Here is a 27623-nt window from a genome sequence, read left to right as displayed (position 1 = left end):
ACCCAGCGTCGCCCTCTTCGGCCACATAGGCCGCTCACCAGCCCCAAGATCAGGGCGGAGCAGTTTCTCCGTGGGGGGCAGAGCAACAAGGACCGAACTGGGTCTGATCCGGAGGTGGAGAGTATGGTAGGGAGTAGTGACAAGAGTGGTGATGAGTGGTATCACTCTCCTACTACCGAGGAGGATGACAGCGACATCTCCTCGGAAAGGGAGGAGAAGCCACCACCACCTCGCTGTACAGCTCCACCACCACCGAAAAGGAGACGGATGGTGATGAAGCGCCTCTCACTGAGGGAAAGGAGGGGAAGGAAGGGAAGGCTGTGTGCAGGTGCACTCACCCAGCACGACCTCGCCACCGCACACACCACCTCACCACCACCCTGCACCACCTCTCTCGCCACCTCACCACTTCCTACCACTTCACGGGCAGCGCAGTGTATGTAGTGTATATTACAGTACTTTGTGCAGTGTTACGATGTAAGATATACAGTAGAAGTGTAAAATAGTGGTAGTGTGTAAAGTAGATTATGTTTTGATGGTGACTTTTGTACAAAGACTGTTTCCCAGACAATGACTTATCTCTACTGACTTTTGACCTGCTAGGGGAGGGCAGAGGTGGGTAAAACTTCTCCTCTGACTCCTGTCATCGCGTCATGCTCTTGAGGTGAGTAATTATTCTTCTCTGTATTTATTTCTCAGATGCCAGCCCCCATGTATTTCCTTATATTTTGACCGTGTGAAGTGTGAGCAAACATACAGCTTTACCCATTTTCCTTACTCAGGCAGAAAATATCACACTTTCCCACACTCACGACACACAGACAGCAACATATAGTGCGAAAATAACAAAGTAAAATTATAGAGAAACATAAACGTGTTACTACAGGAAAAATATGTTTTTTCCCGTCCGTATACGGATTTATTTCTGCTTTGTCTCTCTGTTCCTAATAATCTGACATTCATAGTTTTGAACCTGCATTGTGATTCTATATAATGCGAAAATAACAAAGTAAATGATAGAGAAACGTAAACGTGTTATTACGGGAAAAAAAAGTTTCTCCCGTCTGTATACGTATTTATTTCTGCTTTGTCTCTCTGTTCCTAATAAATGACTTATTCATAGTTTTGAACCTGCATTATGATTCTAAATATTGTGAAAATAACAAAGTAAAATGATATAGAAAAGTAAACATGTATTACGGGAAAAATATGTTTTTTCCCATCTGTATACTTTTTTATTTCTGCTTTGTCTCTTTCTTCCTAATAATTTCACTTATTCCTAGTTTTGAACCTGCATTATGATTCCATTTTAGCCATGCAGGTGGTGTGGGAGCGGCTAAAAGTGACTCCACTCCCTTATCGCTAATTTGAGCTGACCAGGTGCTAATTCACCCGACCCTCCACTTTCATCCCCCGTGGAAAAACCTACCCTCGGGGGACCCGCAATTTTCTCATTTAGGACTGAATATTCAACCCTTTCACTCCCACTTCCAACCATACTCACACCGCTAATGCGCAAAATATCTCGAAACTACCATAAATATATTTTATATAAAAAATGTGAAAAAATATTCACAATAATTTTTTTTTTAGTCAATTCTAACATTATGTACTGAAATCATTCGATATCATATCTACCTGTAGTATATGTGCAACATTTCAGCACGTTCACATTGTTTTGGGGGGTTAAAGAAAATGACAGAAACACATGTGATGCTTTGGCGCAGCAATACATTATTGTGGTGATATCCATTGCAATAAATTTCTGCAACTAACGTGCTCCATTGCAAGCCACAGAATGGGTCTAGGAAGCTGGGATTTGCATTGTTACGTGCATTTGAACTTCCTCTTCAATATGACAAATGAAAAAAAAAATCAATTTTTGAAACTTCAGAAAATGGCCCCGGCGTCAGCCAGAAGCGCACGTGATATTGCGGACCTTTGGCCACAGAGGGGTTAATACTTTCTTTGCATCAGTATTTACAGCAGAAAATACAAATACAATTCCTGCAGTTTCCCCAGTTCCTATCGATATGGACACCATAATATAATGATATTACAATTAACGATCGTGATGTAGGCTACTACTTGCAATTAGCAAATTAGACGAGAATAAAACACCGGGATCAGACAAAATATCTCCACATGTATTGATGGAACTACAAACTGAAATATCAAAGCCATTCTCAGTACTTTTTAACCTGCGGCGTCCCGGGGACGTACTTCCACGTCCTCACGTTTTGTCACAGCTAATCCCGGGGACGTACTTCAATGTCCTGCAATTGCAAGGTTCATAATTTCCACAATTTTCAATTTTCGCGAGTCATTTTTGGTATGTATACACGTGACACCTTCCTCAACAAGATGCCAGGCAGAGACAATGCCTTACCCAGCATGACCTCCTCCCCCCCCCTGCATGCCACTGTCTCAGCAATTCACCTGTTATCAGTGACCTGGCCAGTATAGCCATGTCATGCCACGGTACGAAATTCAGGGCCAGAGTGATTCCCCAATCAATGACAATGTGGAGGACAAACTTTACTTAGCATTAGAGGAAGAAACAGTTAGAAATGATGATCAGGTAATGTGGCAAAAAAAGGTCAGGTATTAGTGAGTGAAACAATGCTTATAATGCCTATATTACTGCTTGAAAACCAATATACTCTTGTACTACATATAAATTCGTAACAGTAAATAAATAAATACCGTTTATGAGTGGTGTGAAATAGTTATCCTCCCATAGAACTCGTTTTCTTTGGTGCCAGCCTGATAGAAAACCCAGTAAGGTAAGGAGGCTCTCCTACCTGTAATGAGTATTTTAAACCTCAGGTGAGCGATTTCTCTATGAATTTTCGATGTTTCTCACCAAAAGCGAAAGTTTTAGCAAAAAAAAAAAAAAAGGGTCGAAAAATGGTCGGGACTGGGGGGTACCAGTGGTCAAAAAGTGGTCGGGACGGGGCGGGTTAATTTATCAGTAAAAAGCAGTGATGGGCCACACGAAGGGAAGCTTGCAAACATAGCCCGATATTCAAAAAAGGCAACAGAGCATGACCAGAAACTACTGCCCAATTAGTTTTACATCAGTGGTTTGCAACTTGTTTGAAACTATTATCAGAGACAAGTTTGTGAAACAGTGGTTTGCAAATTGTTTGAAACTATTATCAGAGACAAGTTTGTGAAACACTCAGAAACACATAATCTCATCAAAGATTTGCAACACGGTTTTCAAAATAATCACTCTTGCCTTACAAATCTGTTGGACTTTTTCAATAGTACAGTATAGTGAACAGTGCTGGGCAAGTTCTGCACACCTTCCGCACCTCCACACATCCGCACTGTGTGGAAGTGCAAAATGGTGCGCAGAGGTGCAGTGTGTGGTCACCTCGGTAAAAAAAAAAAAAAAAAAGTGCAGAGATGCGGGTACAGAAGTGAGGATTGGTCCACACACCCGTATACACACTTGAAAATTAAAAAATAAATAAATAAAATAAAATAAAATGTAAAGAGAGATTGATCACACAGCATTGCATGACAGATTAATCATAGATGATAAATAGTGTTGAATGCTAAACACTAATCACTGCAATCAGTGATCAAGCATGTGTGAGACATCCCAGATGCATATTTCCCTTTTTCTCCAAATCGGATAACAAATGCACCTAGATCACTTGATCAGCCATGACAGTCGAATAGATGAAATATGGTGACTTGATATATATATATATATATATATATATATATATATATATATATATATATATATATATATATATATATATATATATATATATATATATATATATATATATATATATATATATATATATACAAAATCATCATCATCATCATCATCAGCCATAACTAGTCCGCTGCTGAACAAAGGCCTCCCCCAACCTTCTCCACGAATTCCTTGACTGAGCCAATCTTTGCCACGTTTTCCCTTCAAAATTCTCTGTCTCATCTCTCCATCTCCTGTCTGGCCTTTTTCTGCTACGCTTACATTCTCTTGGTGCCCAGACCGTAAGCCTCTTACTCCATCGGTTATCCCTTATTCTTGCTATATGGCCTGCCCACCTCCATTTCTGTTCTTTTATAACTTCTATAATATCTTTGACTTTAGTCTGCTCTCTCATCCAAGTTGATCTTTTCCTGTCTCTTAAAGATATTCCCAACAACGAATTTTCCATTGCTCTCTGAGAATGGATAAATTTACTTTCCATAGATTTTGTCAGTTTCCAGGTCTCACAACCATACGTCATAGCTGGAATTATACATTCGTTATATACTGTTCGTTTCATACATACTGGCAAGCTACATTTCATAATGTCTCTATGTTTACCGAAAACTTTCCATCCAATTGTAATGCGTCTTTTTATTTTGCTATCATGATCTTTCGTTAATTTTAATATTTGTCCCAAGTAGTTGTACTCCTTAACTTTTTCAAGAATTTCATCGCTTATTCCGATAACGCTCTTTGGTGTTTGTGGATTAAACATACGTTAGTTTTACTTCGGTTCATCTTTAGTCCTACTTTCTGACTTTCTCTGTTCAGGTCATTTAACATTTCTTGCAATGCCTCCGCTGTTTCTGAGATTAGGACGATGTCATCTGCAAATCTTAAATGGTTTAGCTTTTCTCCATCAATGTTCACTCCTTTGTTTTCCCAGTCTAGCTTTCTGAAAATACTTTCTAGGCATGCTGTAAATACTTTTGGTGAAATTGTATCTCCCTGACGCACGCCCTTCTCAATCTTAATTTTTTCTGAGTCCTTGTGTAATTTAACTGTAGCAGTTCCCTCTTTATATATGTTTCGAGCAGGTTTACAATGTTCTCATTCACTCCTTGTTCTCGCAATGAATTTATTATTGCTATGTGCTCCACTGAGTCGAAAGCCTTTTCGTAAAAAACAAAACCTAAGCAAAGTGGTGTATTATATTCTATAGTTTTCTCAATTACCTGGTTCATTGTATGTAGATGATCAATGGTCGAATACCCGCTTCGGAATCCTGCCTGTTCAAGAGGTTGATTTTCCTCCAAAATTGTTGTTATTCTGTTAGTAAGGACTTTAGTGAAGAGTCTGTAAATGACTGGTAATAAGCTAATGGGTCGATAGTTACTAAAATCTTTTGAGTCACCTTTTTCGTAGAGCAAAATAACTATTGCATTACATCATGTTTTGGGAATTTTCTTCTGTTTTACACAGTGGGTAAATAAGTGAGCAAGCCTATTTTGTACTTCTACTCCGGCATCCAACAGTAAATCTGTTACTATTCCATCTTCTCCCGGAGCCTTCCCTCTTTTCATATTTTTTAGACAAATATTTACTTCGTCTGGTGTTACCTCAGGTATTTCACTTGTGTCAACTGAAAAGTTAGCTATTGGTACTACTGTCATTGATGCATACAGTTCTTTGTAAAATTCTCCAACTCTCTTCACCATCTTATCTCTGCATTTAATGGCTTCACCATTTTTTTCCTTCAGTAATGTCATTTGTTGCTTTCCTAGTGCCATTTTACTTCAGACCTGTTTCAGACTTTTTCTATTTTTGATAGTTTCTTTCATCTGATCCATGTTTCTCTTTCTTTTTTCTTCCCTTTGTCTTTTGTTGATAAGCTTATTTGATTCTGTTCGTTCTATTTGGTCTTTCTTTGTCTTTACTTTCATTTCCTTTCGTTTTTTCATAAACTCGAGTGTCTTTTCTGAATACTTCTTGGCTGTGGTTGTATTAGGTTTTCCCACTACCCCTGCTGATTCCCTTAGCACTTTTGTTAATCTGTCATTCAGCTCATCAATGTCACATTCAGCATTACTTAGAGCCTGAAATCTGTTCCTTATTTCCAACTGAAAGGCTGCTTTGTTTTCATTTACTATTATTGGGCATATCTTTTTATCTTTAATCATCTTCTTTCTTTCATTTCTGAAATTGAATCTGGCTGTGCAACCCACCATTCTATGATCACTACCTATATATACTTCGTTGATAACTGTGATATTTGTGATCGTGTTATTCTTATATGCTGTAATGAAGTCGATTTCATTCTTTGTTTCTCCATTTGGGCTTCTCCAGGTCCACTTTCTTCCTGGTATTTTGTGAAGGAATGTGTTCATTATTCTCATGTTAAACATTTCAGCAAAATTTACCAGCATTTCTCCTCTTTCATTCCTTTCTCCCACTCCAGATTTTCCCATACATGCTTCTCCATTTTTTATTTCCCAACTTTTGCATTGAAGTCTCCCATGAGTATAGTATATGTTGTCTTTTCTTCTTCCATAATCTGGGAGATGTCATCATACAATGTTTCTGTTTCATCATCTGGGCTTTGAGAAGTTGGTGCATATACTTGTATGACTTTCATGATATATTTTTTGCATAGTCTAACGACAAAAAATGCTACTCTGTCAGATACACTACTGAATTTAACAATATTGTCTGCAAGATTTCTGTTAATTAGAAATCCTACACCACAAACTCTTTCATTTTCCTTTCCTCTGTAGTAAAATAGGTGTTTGCTGTCTTCGAGCTGAATATCTTTTTCTTATTTTCTGCGGATCTCACACAAACGTACAATGTCCCAACTAATGTTTTCCAGTTCAGTCATCAGGTTATCAAGTTTGTAATCTTCTGCGAGGCTTCTTACATTGTATGCATAGATCTTCATCGATTTCAGTTTCTTTAACATCAAAGAGTCTAATTATCCAACACAGCGCCTACTCACTTTCGGTGGCACACTGCCCGTAAGCATAGGAGGCAGTGCGGGTGAACCTTGAGTAGACGATGATCCAGCAGGAACGCCCGTCAAATCATTTACAATAGAACTATATATATATATATATATAAATATATATATATATATATATTTATTTATTGTTACGGAACAGAGAGAGATAATGAACACTTCAAGTGAGAATACTGAAATCACTACTGTCCCGCAAAGTTCCAGGTTCAAAACAAAAGAGTTAGGCAATATCACAAGTTAAAGTTTAATGCTCAAACTAACAACTAAACATTCAGGACTCAAAAGGATAATGTAATGGCAAAAAACAGGTTAAATATATGGTTAACTGCAATAGCCTCTATTAACACGAAATTAACAACAGTAAATTTATCTAAGTCAGCCCTGATAAAATGAGAAAACCGGATAATGCTCAATTAATGCAAGATATATTATTACAGATACAAAATATTATTAATAATGGCTGACATCAAAAACATGAACCACAAAAACCTCACCAGGCCTACGAATTAACACCTTATGCTATACAGTACAAGAAAAAAATGTAATAACACTTATACTCAAATTACACAGCAGCTAGATGGTTGGAGACTTCCTGAGCACTCACAAAAAATTATAACAACTGTACAGGGGAGGACAGAGATGTGAACAAAATGAGGAGTAGATCTAAGTGGCAATTAATGCAGAGACTGAGCTCATTATATAGGGGCCGGCAAAGCTTGATACAACTTGTAAGAAGGATGCGCAAATGAAGCCATAGGGGACAAAGAGTTGATACTCCTGCTCTGAACAACAGAAAGAACGACTTACTCTACTATAAGGGAGGAGAAGGGGGGTGTGAGGTAGAACACGGAAGCTTGGTCACTATGGAAGCACGAAGCGAATCGTGATCAAACATGCAGCATACTGTACGTTAGAATTATACAAAGGATGATGAAATCATAGGCTATGTAACATCTCCCCACAAAAAAAAAAAGAAATTTACTAAGGAAATTTCTTATTACTCTAAAACAATCTGTCTAAAGTCTAGATAACCAATCTGCAATAACATTTTCTTTCCCCTTGACATGCTGTATGTCTAATGAATACTCCCGAAGAAGTAGACTCCATCTTGTCAATCTCTGATTTTTGTCTTTAAACTTACTAAGGAATTTCAGTGGGTTATGATCTAATGACTATGCGGTCAAAACCAGAACACAAATAAAATGAAAAATGCTGTAAACCCAAAATCAAGGCCAAAAGCTCTTTCTCAATAGTTGAGTAGTTCTTTTGAGGTGGAGTGAACTTCTTACTGTAATAAGATACAGGGTGTTCAATACCCTGATCATCCTCTTGCAGCAAAACAGCCCCAGCTCCTGTATCACTTGCGTCAACAGCCATATTAAAAGGCTTAGCAAAATTTGGAGTAGCGAGCACTGGCTGACTTAATAGGATAGCTTTAAATTTTCTGAAAGAGGATTCACAGTTATCGGTCCAGACAAATTTAACTCCCTTTTTCAGTAGGTCTGTAAGTATTGATACAAGAATTGAAAAGTTAAGAACAAATCTCCTGTAATAACCAACCATTCCCAAAAATCTTTGTAGCTTTTTCCTAGTTTTAAAAAACATGAGATCTCCCTAGCACGTTCAGTCATAGGTACTTGCCAGTATCCCTTTAACAAATCAAACTTACTTATGTATCTAGCCTTTCCGATCTTGTCTATGCAATCTTCCACGCGAGGGAGAGGGTAAGTGTCTGTTTTGGTTATCTGAGTAACACGTCTGTAGTCGATGCAAAGCCGCTGTGACCCACCTGGCTTAGGGACTAGAGTGACAGGAGAACTCCACTCGCTCTGACAGGGCTCAATCATCTTGTGGTCCAACAGGTAGCCAAGCTCCTTCTGGATGAGAGGAACTTTCACTGGGTTCACACGGTAAGGAGGCAGTTTAATTGGCTTTGCGTCTCCAACATCGACATCATGCATCAACGCAGTGGTTCTTCCTGGAGTGGCACGGAACACTTGCGGGTACTCCTGCAGTAATGCCGAAAACTCCTGCCTTTCCTCGGGAGCTAGATGAGAAAGCTTAGTCTGGAGATCATTCATGATATCAGGATTCTTCCCCAAACTATCACTCAGGCTCATGCTGCATGGGAGAACTTCACTTGCAGACTCGGGTGGAACAGCTACAGTGCAGACTGGGTTATTTTCGTCCCGCCTGTGATACAACTTTAGCATGTTGATGTGACAAAGTTGCTTGTTCTTTCTACGATCTGGTGTGGCGATGACATAGTTGACATCACTGAGTTTCTTCTCCACAAAATAAGGACCACTAAACTTGGCTTGAAGAGGTTGCCCATGCACTGGTAGCAGAATCAAAACCTGATCTCCTGGCTGAAAGTGGCGTAACCTGGACTTCTTATCATACCAAGTCTTCATCTTCTCCTGAGCAGCTCCTAAATTCTCTCTCGCCAGCTGAAAAGCAGTGGACAGCCGTTCTTTGAACTTCATCACATACTCCAGCAGGTTGACGTCATCTTCCTCTGACAGCCAGCATTCCTTGAGTAGCTTAAGGGGTCCTCTTACTTCATGCCCAAACAGTAGTTCAAAGGGTGAGAAGCCCAGTGATTCATTTGGAGATTCTCTTGCATCAAATACAACGAATGGAAGACCTTTATCCCAGTCTTTCTGATGTTCCAAACAGTATTTCCTGAGCATCGATTTGAGTGTTTGATGATATCTCTCCAACGCTCCTTGGGTCTGGGGATGGTAAGCTGAAGACGTGATCTGGGTGATGCCCAACTCTTTCAGAGACTGCTTGAAAACATTTGACATGAAATTACTTCCCCGGTCTGACTGTACCTCCTTGGGCAGACCAAACTTTGTGAAGAACCCTAGCATTTCCTTAACCACGTTCTTTGCTGAGATATATCTAAGTGGAATGGCTTCAGGATAACGAGTAGCCAAATCAATCAGGGTCAACACATAAGAAAATCCTGAAGAAGACTTAGGAAGAGGGCACACAATATCCACCAACACACGGGTGAATGGCGCCTCAAAAGGAGGAATGGGAACTAGAGGTGCAACCTTTTCGGTCTGATTACACTTCCCCACAACCTGACAGGTGTGACAAGATTTACAATACCAGGAAACATCTCTGAAGATACGTGGCCAGTAGAAGCGTTTCAAAATGCGTGCCACAGTCTTCGTGACTCCAAGGTGTCCTGCCAAACTGGAATCATGAGCCACTCTAATGATATCCTGCCTACAAACATGAGGGATGACAACTCGATGTACAACCTCCCATTCACAGTCGGCTGATGCTGTTGGGGGTCTCCACTTTCTCATAAGTACTCCTGACTTTATATAATAACAAGTAGAAGCACCAGGTGACTCTTTCTCACTGCAAGCAGAGTTAGCTAGACCTTTCAACTCAGGGTCAGCAACCTGCAACTCAACCAACTCTTGACGAGACAAATTTTCAACACTATGGGGTACTGCCTCATCTGGTGAGTGGTCCAAATTAGCAAGAAAAGTGTCAGCTAGGATATCATCATCATCATCATTATCCTCTAGTGACAGCACATGCAGAGAACACATCAGGGATATCACAATCCTGGGTCGCAGTCACTGGTTCACTAGACAACTGAGGAGCTGGACACACTTGACTTCCACCAATATCATTTCCAAGTAAGAAAGTTACACCTGACACTGGGAGTGTCTCAACCAACCCAACCATAACGGAACCATTAACAAAACCAGACTCTAAATTCACTCTGCACGGAGGGACAGAGAAGTAATTATTCCCTACACCCCTTAAGATTACAGTTTCATCAGAGGAATTAACATTAGAACCTAGAACACTGGTCAGCATAAGGGATTGGCAAGCACCTGTATCACGATATATTTTAAATGATTTCCTGTTATTACTGTCCAGAGGACTGACAAAACCATCAGACAGGAAATTAGCACATGAACTCTTGAGAGTGTCACCCACGTTACTGCTCAAAAGAGGAGCTTCATCATGAGAATTTAATTTACCCCTCAAAGCAGGTTCAGTTAACTCGGTTAAAGAATTCTGGGAACTCTCAAGGGTGGACACTAGACCAATTGACTGAATATTTAAAGACTTCTTTTTGTTCACATCACGCTGTCTCCTGAAACATGTCTCCTTAGTATGACCAAGCTTACTACAATAAGTACATTTACTTTTCTGAAATCTAGAGGTGAAGCTGGTATTTACTTCCTGAGAAACATCATCTTTATTCTCTTTCCTGTTACATGTACTCTGAGTAGAGGCAACGTACAACTTACTCTCAGCTTTCCTTTTTGCTTTAGAATATCTCTTGTGAGTGAGAACATATTCATCAGCTAAAACTGCAGCATCAGACAAATTATCTATTCTTTTCTCATCAAGATATAGGCTTACATCTCTATTAATACACTTTTTGAAGTCCTCCAGCAAAATCATCTGCTTAAATTTACGAAAATCAGAATTTACATTCTTAGAATTTAACCACTGCTCTAACAGATCTTCTTTGATTTTTGCATACTCAACATGGGATTGCTTATCTTGCTTATAAGTTGTCCTAAATTTTACTCTATAGGCTTCAGGAACAAGCTCATAGGCCTTAAGAATCAAGCTCTTAACTACATCATAATTATCAGATTGATCCTGAGCCAAAGATGCATAAGTTACTTGAGCTTTACCGGTGAGAACAGTTTGAAGGAGTACTGGCCAATACTTTTTGGGCCAATTAAAACCTGTAGCTACCCTCTCAAACAACTGAAAATACTTTGTTAAATCAGATTCATTAAAAGGAGGGACAAGTTTAACATTTTTAGCCACATCAAAATCATCAGAGCTAGATGATCCACTTCCACCTTGTTTCATGCGATACTCATGGTCTGCCTGAATCCTAGCTAGTTCAATTTGTGCCTGACCCTGTGCCTGTGCCTCCTGAATACGAGCCTGAGACTCAGCCTCCTTAGCATTTGCCTGAAACTCAGCCTCCTTAGCACGAGCCTGAAACTCAGCCTCCTTAGCACGAGCCTGAAACTCAGCCTTCTTAGCACAGGCCTGAAACACGAGCCTCCTGCAGGGCTAGCTGTAACTTAGCTATTTCAATCTACATTTGCTTATCTGGAGGAGTTACATTAAACAAGCTTTTATTAATCATGTCAACAATTTGATCTTTAGAATGATGAGAGTGAACAGCAATTCCCAATTGTTGAGCAACAATCTTAAGTTCATTCTTTGTTCTGTTTTCTACATCACACACTGTTTGCACATTTGACAAAAAGTCTTTGGCTTCATCAAGCGTAGTAATAGTAGACATCATGAATAAATCACAGTCACAAAATATCAAGCAATATCCTTATGATAATATCCTGAATATCCTGATAAGAGGTCGCCAAATTCATATTACGGAACAGAGAGAGATAATGAACACTTCAAGTGAGAATACTAAAATCACTACTGTCCCGCAAAGTTCCAGGTTCAAAACAAAAGAGTTAGGCAAAATCACAAGTTAAAGTTTAATGCTCAAACTAACATCTAAACATTCAGGACTCATAAGGATAATGTAATGGCAAAAAACAGGTTAAATATATGGTTAACTGCAATAGCCTCTATTAACGTGAAATTAGCAAGAGTAAATTTATCTAAGTCAGCCCTGATAAAATGAGAAAAATGAGATATATTATTACAGATACAAAATATTATTAATAATGGCTGACATCAAAAACTCCACATGAACCACAAAAACCTCACCAGGCCTACGAATTAACACCTTATGTTATACAGTACAAGAAAAAAATGTAATAACACTTATACTCCTATTACACAGCAGCTAGATGGTTGGAGACTTCCTGAGCACTCACAAAAAATAATAACAACTGTACAGGTGAGGACAGAGATGTGAACAAAATGAGGAGTAGATCTAAATGGCAATTAATGCAGAGACTGAGCTCATTATATAGGGGCCGGCAGAGCTTGATACAACTTGTAAGAAGGAAGCCCAAATGAAGCCATAGGGGACAAAGAGTTGACACTCCTGCTCTGAACAACAGAAAGAACGACTTACTCTCCTATAAGGGAGGAGAAGGGGGGAGTGAGGTAGAACACGGAAGCTTGGTCACTATGGAAGCCACGAGGCGAATCGTGATCAATCATGCAGCATACTGTACGTTAGAATTATACAAAGGATGATGAAATCATAGGCTATGTAACAATATATATATATATATATATATATATATATATATATATATATATATATATATATATATATATATATATATATATATTGTTACATAGCCTATGATTTCATCATCCTTTGTGTAATTTTAACGCACAGTATGCTGCATGTTTGATCACGAGCGTGTTCTGCCTCAGTTCCCCCCTTCTACCGTTATAGTAGAGTAAGTCGTTCTCTCTGTTATACTTTGCGGGATTTTCAGCTCTCTGTCCCCATGGCTTCATTTGCGCGTCCCTCTTACAAGTTGTATCAGGCTCTGCTGGCCCCTATATAATGAGCTCAGTCTCTGCATCATTGCCACTTAGATCTGCTCCTCATTTTGTTCACATCTCTGTCCTCCCCTGTACAGATATTATTATTGTGAGTGCTCAAGAAATCTCCAAACATCTAGCAGCTGTGTGTAATTTGAGTATAACTGTTGTATTTTTCTTGTACTGTATAGCATAAGTTTAATTTGTAGGCCTAGTGAAGTTTTTGTAATTCATGTAGGGATCTTTATGTCCATCAGTTTTAATATTATTTTGTATCTGTAATAATTTATCTGGCATTCACTGAGTATTATCTGGTATCTCATTTTATCAGGGCTGACTTAGATAAATTTATTCTTGCTAATTTCGTGTTAATAGAGGCTATTGCAGTTAACCATATATTTAACCTGTTTATTTGCCATTACATTATCCTTATGAGTTCTGAATGTTTTGTTGTTAGTTTAAGCATTAAACTTTGACTTGTAATTTTACCTAACTCTTTTGTTTTGAACCTGGAACTTTACGGGACAGTAGTGACTCTTCGTATTCTCACTTAAAGTGTACGTTATCTTTCTCTGTTCCGTAACATAAATTTGGCGACCTCATATCAGGATATTCAGGATATTATCATAAGGATATTGCTTGATATTTTGTGACTGTGATATATTCATGATGGCTACTATTTCTACACTTGATGAAGCCAAAGATTTTTTGTCAAATGTACAAACAGTGTGTGATATTGAAAATAGAACAAAGAATGAACTTAAGCTTGTTGCTCAACAATTGGGAATTGCTGTTCGCTCTCATCATTCTAAAGATCAAATTGTTGATATGATTAATGAAAGCTTGTTTAATGTAACTCCTCCAAATGAGAAAACGCAGATTGAATTAGCTAAGTTACAGCTAGCCCTGCAGGAGGCTCGTGTGAAGGAAGCTGAATTTCAAGCACGTGCTAAGGAGGCTGATGTTAAGGAGGCAAATGCTCGTATTCAAGAGGCACAGGTACAGGCTCAGGCACAAGTTGAAATTGCTAGGATTCAGGCAGACCATGAGTATCGCATGAAACAAGGTGGAACTGGATCATCTAGCTCTGATGATTTTGATGTGGCTAAAAATGTTAAACTTGTCCCTCCTTTTAATGAATCTGATTTAACAAAGTATTTTCAGTTGTTTGAGAGGGTAGCTACAGGTTTTAATTGGCCTAAGGAGTATTGGCCAGTACTCCTTCAAACTGTTCTCACCGGTAAAGCTCAAGTAACTTATGCATCTTTGCCTCAGGATCAGTCTGATAATTATGATGTAGTTAAGAGCTTGATTCTTAAGGCCTATGAGCTTGTTCCTGAAGCTTATAGAGTAAAATTTAGGACAACTTATAAGCAAGATAAGCAATCCCATGTTGAGTATGCAAAAATCAAAGAAGATCTGTTAGAGCAGTGGTTAAATTCTAAGAATGTGGATTCTGATTTTGGTAAATTTAAGCAGATGATTTTGCTGGAGGACTTCAAGAGGTGTGTTAATAAGGATGTAAGCCTATATCTCGATGAGAGAAGAATAGATAATTTGTCTGATGCTGCAGTTTTAGCTGATGAGTATGTTCTCACTCACAAGAGATATTTTAGAGGAAAAAGGAAAGCTGAGAGTCAGTACGTTGCCTCTACTCAGAGTACAGGTAACAGGAAAGAGAATAAGGATGATGTTTCTCAGGAAGTAAATACCAGCTTCACCTCTAGATTTCAGAAAAGTAAATGTACTTATTGTAGTAAGCTTGGTCATACTACGGAGAGATGTTTCAGGAGACAGCGTGATGTGAACAAAAAGGAGTCTTTAAATATTCAGTCAATTGGTCTAGTGTCCACTCTTGAGAGTTCCCAGAATTCTTTAACTGAGTTAACTGAACCTGCTTTGAGAGGTAACTTAAATTCTCATGATGGAGCTCCTCTTTTGAGCAGTAACGTGGGTGACACTCTCAAGAGTTCATGTGCTAATTTCCTGTCTGATGGTTTTGTCAGTCCTCTGGACAGTAATGACAGGAAATCAGTTAAAATATATCGTGATAGCGGTGCTTGCCAATCCCTTATGCTGACCAGTGTTCTAGGCTCTAATTTTAATTCCTCTGATGAAACTGTAATCTTACAAGGTGTAGGGAATAATTACTTCTCTGTCCCTCTGTGCAGAGTGAATTTAGAGTCTGGTTTTGTTAATGGTTCTGTTATGGTTGGGTTGGTTGAGACACTCCCAATGTCAGGTGTAACTTTCTTACTTGGAAATGATATTGGTGGAAGTCAAGTGTGTCCAGCTCCTCAGTTGTCTAGTGAGCCAGTGGCTGTGTCCCGGGATTGTGATGTCCCTGATGTGTTCCCTGCATGTGCCGTCACTAGGGCTAAGTCTAAAGTTACTGGTGATTTAGAGGATAATGATGATGATGATGTTATCCTAGCTGACACTTTTCTTGCTAATTTGGACCACTCACCAGATGAGGCAGTACCCCGTAGTGTTGATAATTTGTCTCGTCAAGAGTTGGTTGAGTTGCAGGTTGCTGACCCTGAGTTGAAATGTCTAGCTAACTCTGCTTACAGTGAAGAAGAGTCAGCCGGTGCTTCTACTTGTTATTATGTAAAGTCAGGAGTACTTATGAGGAAGTGGAGACCCCCAACAGCATCAGCCGACTGTGAATGGGAGGTTGTACATCAAGTTGTCATCCCTCGTGTTTGTAGGCAGGATATCATTCGAGTGGCTCATGATTCCAGTTTGGCAGGACACCTTGGAGTGAGGAAGACTGTGGCACGCATTTTGAAACACTTCTACTGGCCAGGTATCTTCAGGGATGTTTCCTGGTATTGTAAGTCTTGTCACACCTGTCAAGTTGTGGGAAAGTGTAATCAGACCGAAAAGGTTGCACCTCTAGTTCCCATTCCTCCTTTTGAGGCGCCTTTCACCCGTGTGTTGGTGGATATTGTGGGCCCTCTTCCTAAGACTTCTTCAGGATTTTCTTATGTGTTGACCCTGATTGATATGGCTACTCATTATCCTGAAGCCATTCCACTTAGAAATATCTCAGCAAAGAACGTGGTTAAGGAAATGCTAGGGTTCTTCACAAAGTTTGGTCTGCCCAAGGAGGTACAGTCAGACCGAGGAAGTAATTTCATGTCGAATGTTTTCAAGCAGTCTCTGAAAGAGTTGGGCATCACCCAGATCACGTCTTCAGCTTACCATCCCCAGACCCAAGGAGCGTTGGAGAGATATCATCAAACACTCAAATCGATGCTCAAGAAATACTGTTTGGAACATCAGAAGGACTGGGATAAAGGTCTTCCATTCGTTGTGTTTGCTGCAAGAGAATCTCCAAATGAATCACTGGGCTTCTCACCTTTTGAACTACTGTTTGGCCATGAAGTAAGAGGACCCCTTAAGTTACTCAAGGAATGCTGGCTGTCGGAGGAAGATGACGTCAACCTGCTGGAGTATGTGATGAATTTCAAAGAACGGCTGTCCACTGCTTTACAGCTGGCGAGAGAGAATTTAGGAGCTGCTCAGGAGAAGATGAAGACTTGGTATGATAAGAAGTCCAGGTTACGCCACTTTCAGCCAGGAGATCAGGTTTTGATTCTGCTACCAGTTCATGGGCAACCTCTTCAAGCCAAGTTTAGTGGCCCTTATTTCGTGGAGAAGAAACTCAGTGATGTCAACTATGTCATCGCCACACCAGATCGTAGAAAGAGCAAGCAACTATGTCACATCAACATGCTAAAGTTATATCACAGGCGGGACGAAAATAATCCAGTCTGCACTGTAGCTGTTCCACCCGAGTCTGCAAGTGAAGCTCTCCCATGCAGTATGAGCCTGAGTGATAGTTTGGGGAAGAATCCCGATATCATGAATGATCTCCAGACTAAGCTTCCTCATCTACCTCCCAAGGAAAGGCAGGAGTTTTCGGCATTACTGCAGGAGTACCCGCAAGTGTTCCGTGCTACTCCAGGAAGAACCACTGTGTTGATGCATGATGTCGATGTTGGAGACGCAAAGCCAATTAAATTGCCTCCTTACCGTGTGAACCCAGTGAAAGTTCCTCTCATCCAGAAGGAGCTTGGCTACCTGTTGGACCACAAGATGATTGAGCCCTGTCAGAGCGAGTGGAGTTCTCCTGTCACTCTAGTCCCTAAGCCAGGTGGGTCACAGAGGCTTTGCATCGACTACAGACGTGTTAATCAGATAACCAAAACAGACACTTACCCTCTCCCTCGTGTGGAAGATTGCATAGACAAGATCGGAAAGGCTAGGTACATAAGTAAGTTTGATTTGTTAAAGGGATACTGGCAACTACCTATGACTGAACGTGCTAGGGAGATCTCATGTTTTGTAACATTAGGAAAGACATTTGCATGTTCTGTAATGCCATGTACAGATTGTTTTAGAGTAATAAGAAATTTCCTTTGTAAATTTCTTTTTTCTTTGTGGGGAGGTGTTACATAGCCTATGATTTCATCATCCTTTGTGTAATTTTAACGCACAGTATGCTGCATGTTTGATCACGAGCGTGTTCTGCCTCAGTTCCCCCCTTCTACCGTTATAGTAGAGTAAGTCGTTCTCTCTGTTATACTTTGCGGGATTTTCAGCTCTCTGTCCCCATGGCTTCATTTGCGCGTCCCTCTTACAAGTTGTATCAGGCTCTGCTGGCCCCTATATAATGAGCTCAGTCTCTGCGTCATTGCCACTTAGATCTGCTCCTCATTTTGTTCACATCTCTGTCCTCCCCTGTACAGTTATTATTATTGTGAGTGCTCAAGAAATCTCCAAACATCTAGCAGCTGTGTGTAATTTGAGTATAACTGTTGTATTTTTCTTGTACTGTATAGCATAAGTTTAATTTGTAGGCCTAGTGAAGTTTTTGTAATTCATGTAGGGATCTTTATGTCCATCAGTTTTAATATTATTTTGTATCTGTAATAATTTATCTGGCATTCACTGAGTATTATCTGGTATCTCATTTTATCAGGGCTGACTTAGATAAATTTATTCTTGCTAATTTCGTGTTAATAGAGGCTATTGCAGTTAACCATATATTTAACCTGTTTATTTGCCATTACATTATCCTTATGAGTTCTGAATGTTTTGTTGTTAGTTTAAGCATTAAACTTTGACTTGTAATTTTACCTAACTCTTTTGTTTTGAACCTGGAACTTTACGGGACAGTAGTGACTCTTCGTATTCTCACTTAAAGTGTACGTTATCTTTCTCTGTTCCGTAACAATATATATATCTATATCTATATCTAGATATATCTAAATATCTATATCTATATAGATATCTATATCTATATATTTATATCTATATCTATATATATATATCTATATATATATATATATATATATATATATATATATATATATATATACAGGCAAACCCTAATTTATGATACCCCTAGATGTGATAACCCGGAATGGTGATGGGGGCAGAAATACCACCCTACCCTGCCTATTGTAGGCCTACCCCCAGTTTTGCAGTAGGTTTTTTTTTTTTTTTTACCGATTTTGATTATACTTAAATTTTGTGCTTAGGTTGATTTATAAACTGTTTTTAGACTTAGATTAATGTGTTATAGTGATAGATGAACACTGTCATTTGGGGTACAGATTCTCACCCATCAGATGAGAGGCAAAACAGTTTGGACAACTAGGTGACTCAACAAAGATTATTTCATGTCTGACCACTGAACTGTCATCTAACCTATCATCTATCTATTTATGCATCTATAGCCTGACTCCCTAATCCTGCAAAGGGTGGCCACAGACAAAACTCCTCCAAGTTGCTCTGTCACCCACCATTGGAGTACCCTCCCTCCAACTCCCTCCCCCTTCCCTCATATACCTCTCAACTCTATCCCTCCACCTCATCCTCGGTCTTCCCCTCGCTCTCCATCCCTCCACCTCATCCTCGGTCTTCCCCTCGCTCTCCCTCTCTCCACTTCACCTACATACACCCTCTCAGTCAGTCTTTCATTCTCCATTCTCTCCATATGTCCAAACCACCTCAGTGTATTTCTCCTAATCTTCTCAGCCATATCCACATCCACCCCACAACGTTCCTTCTCTTCTTCATTCGTCACCCTGTCCCTCCATGTCACTTCACATGCTCAAGTTAACTCATTTCCACTGCTCTCAGTCTTGACTTGTTCCCCTCTAGCAAGGTCCATGCCTTGCTTCCATACGTCAGGGTAGGGATCACAATACTGTCATGCAGTGACTTTTTAACTTTCATACTCACCTCCCTATTTCTCATCACTGTTTTCAGTGTACCAACAACCTTCCTTCCCTGCAGTACCCTTTCAAGCACTTCATCCCTCTAAGTTCCATCCTTACTCATCACACTACCCAAGTACTTGAATGCACACACATTCCCCATATCCTCACCATCCAACCTCACTGTGCATTCCGTGACTTCATTCCTTTCAAACACCATAACTTTACTCTTGTTTACATTCACTTTCAGATTCCTCTTCCTACACACTGCCCCAGATTCATTCACCAAACCTTGCAACTCCCATTCATCTTCACACAACAATACTGTATCATTGTAGGACTACATAATAGATAGATAGATAAATAGATAGATAGAAGCAGGAAGTCAGATGATGAGAAGGTGTTGTGTCTGCGAGAATCGAGCAGTGCTAAACATGCTTACACACTCTTAACACTGAGGAAAGCTGACGACAGCGGCCAGTAAGGAGATGATGCAGTTAGCTGTCAGCAGTCCTCTCGTGAACAAAGACCTAGTCCATCCACGAGGAACACACGTGACACACCCCTGCTACACCAGAATTTAGGAAAGAGAGCTCAGACGGAGATTAGCCACCGAACAGGCAAGAGAGCAGTAGACAGGCCTCAGAGGAGACAGGTGACGGGAGAAGGGCTTGGCAATTTAGAGAGAGAGACAGATAGCGAGACAGGGAGGTAGCTACCCGGGACCTATACTCGTTCCGTGTGAGAGACTTGTTAATATTTCCAAGACAAATAAAAATAGTCCCATACTATTCTTTACCTCTCCTGTTACTACATGACATTTGGTACCAGCGAACGTATACGAACCTCGTCTACGAATCAACATTAAATTCCTACAAAATATCAAGATTGAAAACAAGAATATCTCTCTCAACCAACAACAAAACCAGCTCCTGACGCTTCTCTCCATCCAGCCCCCTCCGTCTCCCAGAACATCATGCTGATGCAGAGGTCAAGAGATCACACGACGCCTTGCAAGTAGCTTAACGACAAACCAGCAAATCTGTGGACATCGTCTCCGAATTAAAAGCAAATTTCTACAAAAGCAACCGAGACTCTACAAGATTAGCTTCAGTTCTACATTGAATCCTACAAAATACAGCCTACAATGCAAATAGTCTACAAGTCTACTATACAAAACAACTCTATAATCTTCACGTAACTTCAAGCAGCAACAAGAAGAATATAAAACAAAGCAAGTAAAGAAGAGGAAAAAGGACCACAAATACCTCGAGGAAGAACAACAAAACAAACGAAGAGTGAGACACGACTCATAACCACCAGACCTCACCCTCCTCTCTCTGCTACATCCACCCAACCCCCACCGCTTACGCAGCTACCAGTGTGGGAAGCCGACGTCACCATGTGCTGAGAAGACAACACGTCAATCAACTCGTGAAGAACAACGCTATCACCACGTGCAACACACCACCTGCACTACCATTCACACCATTTCCACCATGGTAAAAATTAGTGAGTTACATAGTTACTTCATTCATACAATACACAGTGATAGACAATAAGCTTCTGCACAAACATATAAAACGTGCTGTATAGTTACAGCTTAAATACACATACCTACTTCAATTATCTTCATAATTCAATCATTAAATACTTGCACCAACAATAAATATTCTACACTGTATATATTCATTCATTTATTATAACATTTATTTACTGTCAACGAGTATTACCATTTATACCTACATAAAATACGTGTTTCATACATACAGCTATACATTATTACATCTACAAAGTAATAAAGAAAATATACCATCACAGTTACTCAGTGAGCGATTAAAAGAACTGTATTAAACATTTATTAATTAAAGCTACCTAGTGGAAACAGATAAATTAAGTTACAAGGTAAACTAGAAAAAAAAAAATGGCCAACACAAATGCCGTTAGCAAGAGTGAACATCTTCAACACAATCGTGAAGACAATGATTTCCACACAGTGCTGACACACATATTACTCACGATAGGTACAGGTGAACAATTGGTCAGTGTGTATAGTTAATACTGTATATAGTGTATATATTTTTTATATAAAATAACAAAATATGGGACTATATAATATCATTTTCAGTAATCTCTGTGCAATATAAACTAAACTTTAAAAAAAGTACCCCAAGGAAATTAGTCAGCAATTATGTAACCATGAACAACATGGAAGGAGCGTACACAAGCGAAGAAAAACAAACTATAGGAAAATCGATAAATACAAAAAAAAAAAAAAAAGAAGAAGAAAGAAAGAAAGAAAAGTAAAACAGAAAAAAGAGAAATAGAGTAAGATCACATAACAAACAAATGAAAATAAGTGTAAGTGTTGCTACATATGCCAAAATACCACATGAACTACAAACAAAAAAGCAAATTGTTATCTCCACATACAAGTGGCACGACACATCATCACTATCATCGACCGCAGCATATGTTAGGACTGCAATTATTACAATTATGTAACTCCATATTACAAATATGTAACTACAAACGATATGTAACATGTAAAGACAAACGATTGCATTATGTTACACTTTGCCAATTATGTAACAGTTGCATTAACAAGATGTAACTTTTATGTAACTTTAACTACAATTATGTAACTACAAACAATATGTACCATTTATGTAACAGTTACATTAACAAGATGTAACTTTTATGTAACTTTAACTACAATTATGTAACTACAAACAATATGTACCATTATGTAACAGTTGCATTAACAAGATGTAACTTTTATGTAACTTTAACTACAATTATAAGGCCAAGACACTTATAACAGTTGCATTAACAAAATGTAACCACAATTATAAGGCCAACACAATTATGCATTAACACAGTATTGTGTAACAATTCATAAAATATTACAATTATGTATTACCACAATGTTAGTACAATATTATAAGTCATACAACTATAGCACAATTCTGTATTACCAGTATCATCATACAAGTTAGGTGAAGTATTAGACATTACTAAAGTGATAACTCTATGTAATGCATAACCTAGCAGTTTTACCATTGCACAATTATATGCGTACGTCTGTTGTACATGCACGTCATACAAAGTGTTATACAACAACCATTGCATTTATTCAAATATGTATACAACTTATTTAAAATGTAATATTACTGAATAATCACTATTTACTATGAATAATATATGTATACAATATTCATACAATTATGTTACTTTACAATATTGTATATTCACTTAATTAGCTTATAAGTTCATTATAATGTATATATAATATGTATTAATATATTATAACTATTAAATGTCGATGGTACGCTATTTTCGCGCGACCGAGCAGATGTAGGACTACATAATAGATAGATAGATAAATAGATAGATAGAAGCAGGAAGTCAGATGATGAGAAGGTGTTGTGTCTGCGAGAATCGAGCAGTGCTAAACATGCTTACACACTCTTAAAACTGAGGAAAGCTGACGACAGTGGCCAGTAAGGAGATGATTCAGTTAGCTGTCAGCAGTCCTCTCGTGAACAAAGACCTAGTCCATCCACGAGGAACACACGTGACACACCCCTGCTACACCAGAATTTAGGAAAGAGAGCTCAGACAGAGATTAGCCACCGAACAGGCAAGAGAGCAGTAGACAGGCCTCAGAGGAGACAGGTGACGGGAGAAGGGCTTGGCAATTTAGAGAGAGAGACAGATAGCGAGACAGGGAGGTAGCTACCCGGGACTTATACTCGTTCCGTGTGAGAGACTTGTTAATATTTCCAAGACAAATAAAAATAGTCCCATACTATTCTTTACCTCTCCTGTTACTACATGACATCATCAGCAAACAGCAACACCGGAATCTTCCACACCTCACCCTCATTCACAATAAATTTGAATTAATATTAACTATTATGAAAGCCTTAGAGAGTAAATATTTCATGCACAGATGAAAGCTGTGACATCGATATATGATGTGTTTACATTTGGCCTGATCAAGGAAAAACGCTTTGAAAATACCAAGGAATTTTTAGATATATGTTGGAAAACAAGAGAGAAGAAAATAATGGAGCTCGGCGACCAGAACGGTAAGAGAAACTACCTAAAGAGGGGCTTTTGAACAGGCTATCCTGATCACATCCTCAATTGGAGCCCCCACAAACTGGAAAAAGATGCCACTTCTCACCAGATAATGTAAAGTGTAAAAGTGGGGTCAACTTGATTTACCCTCTGTTATAAAATTTTTGTGTCACTTTACTGAAAACAGGATCTTTATTGATTTATTTTCATATAATACTGGGGAAATAAATGGCTTCTTTATATAAATACAATGGAAACAGAAGGTTGCGTCCATCTCAGTTTAGGGACAGCCTACATGTGAGTATTTTGTTGCCTGAGTATTGATCACTGTCATGTTTTTAGGTGGTGAATGGACATTTGTAAGGAAAAACGGGAAATAGGTATAACGAAATTGTATCTTACATTTAAAAAAAAAAAAAAAGGAAGTAAATATAGTACTTAACCCTTAGCCGCCGGGGGGTTCCTGGCCACGGCACACGCCTCCCTATGGGTGACTTCCTAGATTTTGGGAAAAATACCCTTACTTCAAACCCTTATATCTGACAAACTATAATAGCAAGAGATTCAAATGAAAGTTCATAAGACTCAACAACTCTTCCTCTTTCCAGTGATGGTATCCTGAGGTCTCGAGGTGGTCCCGTTGATAAGTAAGGGTGAGTTGAAGACGAGTGGTTTTTCATGTTTTGGCGTGCTGCTCTGAGCGCGAGCCACTGGCTGCAGCCCAGGCCCAACCGGCTAACATTGGCAGCACTGCCTGGAGTGGTGATTGTAACACTGCCCGTGCGTCCTTGGAAGGAATGATGAAGATTCCACTCGTTTTTTCCACTCCTCCTTACTCACCGTCTTGAAAATGAGTCATCACCCAGTTCATGTGACTCACCCAAGGATTTACCGCCCACTCCATAATGCCTCTATGCCCCGTAGGTGTGTGGGAAAGGAAATATTTCATCGTTTTTCTGTACTCACTTCTTCCGTAAGGAATATTTCTCCTTTACCTCGTTTTTCTGTTCTCACTTCTTCCGTAAATAATCATATTTCTCCTTTACTATGACACTAAGAACTGCACTGTACATCACCATTACGCATAATTACACTTTCACAAGTAAATGTTGTTTCTCTTTCACGCATTATTGTAGAGTATGAGGTAATTATTTGTACTGTAAATCATACTGCTTTCTACTGTTCAGGATTATAATGAAAATCATATAAATGATTCACACAACTAACATTATTTGTACGTCACATCACAGATACACTGATGCTCATATTTGGCACAATCTCTCTGAGTATTGAGTGAAATAATTTAGGTATAGCCAAGCAGGTGTTGTTCTTTGTGGCCTGCTCACAAGTGGTTTTCTTTCAGGTAACACGTAGGCCAACGCAAAAGTATTTCCAATAGTTTTCAAACCAATATCCAATACACAGTATCAATTTCTGTATTGCACTTACTATAAATCACTTATTTGCACTTGTTGAACTTACTATAAATGACTTACATCTTAGCACTTACTATACTTCACTCATACTATCACACTTTTCACTCATTTATGAAAAAACACATACTTGTGCATTGCTGTACATTATTTACACTTCCCCACACACCTGCTCAGTACTCACGCTCGGAGTAATACTCTGAGAAGCATTTGGGGCATAGGGGAACCTTACTTTCTGCACATTGGTACGAGGTCTCTTTTCGTGCTGGGGGACGGCGTTTGGTTGTTCAGCAGACGTGGCACTGCCTGTATGCCAGACGACCTGCTGCTGTTCTCCCGATCTCCACAATCTTGTGCCAACGGAAATACTAAGCACAGCTGAGCCTGTCAGCTGGAGCCGCCGTCCCCTGCCTAGCACCTGTCACCTGAGCAGTTGAATATTGCTCAAGGAGTTCGCATGCAAGCTCTCTCTCAAACTCTCGTAAAGAAAGAGGTTTCCTTACATGCTCCTTGATCAGTATGAAACTGTTCAGGATGGCGATATCAAGAAGGTGTAAGAACGCCTTCTTGTACCACCTGCAGGACTTATGTAGGCAAGCAACCTCACCAATTTGCATGTCCAATTTATTAACCAGCTGCATGTTGATATTGTACTCATTGACTGCATCTGGCTGTACCACGGGTTCCCTGGTCCTGTAGTCCGTTTTACCAGTTTCCTCCAGCACACCCTTATGAACTGTAACCAACATGTTAACCCGTCTCTTGTCATGCCAGAGAAGGGCTAACATGTTCCCACATTTCTTTGTCATAAGGGCTCCTTTCTCAATATTTGCTGGAAATACTGGGAAATTCTTTTTGTTGGCCCTAACAGTTCCACAGGACCCAGTACCATGGTCAAGCAAATACTTTGTCAACGCCGGGGCTGTGTAATAATTATCGCTATACAGAATGTGGTGCCTGTTGAAATACCTTTCCATCAGCACTTTCACTACTGATGCAAAGAATCCATGAGGATCATCTCTAGGTATATCAACATCTGTCGCCGAGTAAACTATTACATCCAGCACATATCCAGTTTTACAGTCACAAAGCACAAAGAATTTCAGGCCAAATCTGTGACGCTTTGATGGCACATACTGAATAAATGCAAGCCTGCCCTTGAATAACACCAGCAACTCGCCAATAACCACTTTCTGGAACGGACAGAAAACCCTGGAGAATGACTCTTTCAGCATTGTCAGGATTGGTCTTATTTTCCATAACCTGTCGTTCGGTGCAGGCCCGTAATTTCGATCGAAATGTAGGAACCTCAGGATTGCCAGGTACCTATCACGGGCCATGTACTTTCCGAAGACAGGTGTGCCAACGAGTTCATCCACCGACCAATAGTCGTGGAGCACATGTTTTTTTACGTGCGCCATCAGCATGGTCAGGGCGAGCCACACAAACATCTCTCCCACCTCAATAGGTATCCATTCACGCATGTGCATGCTCTCGCTAGCAGGTACGTCCAGCCAATGCACGCACATGGCCTGGTGGAAATTAATTTCATCGACCAGGTACTGCATAATTGCAGTTGTGAAAATTGCCTTGAATAGACTACTAATAGCCCAAGGCCTGGGGGGAAGTGCATCCTCCTGCACACCTGCACCCTCCTCATCAAATACTGGCACAGACGGCTCAAAGCCAGCACCATCCTCCCACACAAATGTATCTACTCTACCCACACTTGGTAGAGCAGGGAGTTTGGCAGTTGCACTGCGTTTTCCAATCACTTGTGCACGACCACATGCACGGCCACGGGCAGGGGGGAGGGGAGGAGAGGGAGAGGGAGAGGGAGAGGTGGGGAAGGTGGGGGAGTAAGCAGGTGATGACTCACCTGACGCAGAAGTTTCCTTAGAAGACGCTCGGCACTGCGTATCACCACGTGGCTCCCGTCTAGGCAATACTACTCATGAAGGGCCTGGTTGAGGTGATTCTGCCATTTGAAGTGGTAGGCTGAGGTGTGGGGGAGCGGTGGAGGAAGATACGTCGGCGAGCAGGCGGGGAGAGTGTGTGGTGGAAATGACTCTGAGGTGTTTTTTCCGCAGATGTCCGCCAGGTTCATGGCCACTTTCCCGATCTCCTGGGTCATCTACCGCCTCCTCATCACCAAAATCATCACTCTCTTAGGCTGTCCCTTTCTCCTGTAGAAGTCGGAGAGCTCTCTCTGGCGTCAGAGAGCCAGTAGGGGATGGAGGGAGAGAGAGAGAGCTCTCCACGTGGTAGCTCGCTTTACCCTCAGACGACGTTCATTCACTAAACGTCCTAGAGGACACAGTTTCGTCTAGGGCACGTGCTATGGCACTATCACTAAGCCCTTTCCCTGGCACAAAGGGCATGACTTTAGCAGGGGTCGATGAGGCGATGGGCCTTTCACGCAGTGGAATGGAATCGGATGATGTCGAGGAAGATGACATGACTTCTCTCACTACCACTGCCGAGTACTGACTGAACCGCACAACCGCGGTGTACCTGTGGGTCCTACCTACCCCGTAGGTATCACAGAAAACGGTCCCACACTCAAACAGAGGCGGGAAGGTGAGTGTGGTATAGCAAGTCAACCGGCGGCCCTGCGCGCCCTGAATCCTGTCGTGCATACATGTCAA

The sequence above is a fragment of the Coenobita brevimanus genome, chromosome 77 (genome assembly GCF_032717465.1).
Source record: "Coenobita brevimanus isolate Jiangsu-jjx chromosome 77, ASM3271746v2, whole genome shotgun sequence".
Taxonomy (NCBI): Eukaryota; Metazoa; Arthropoda; class Malacostraca; order Decapoda; family Coenobitidae; genus Coenobita; species Coenobita brevimanus.
The sequence above is the reverse complement of the archived record's forward strand: the minus strand, read 5'-3'. Positions refer to the sequence as shown.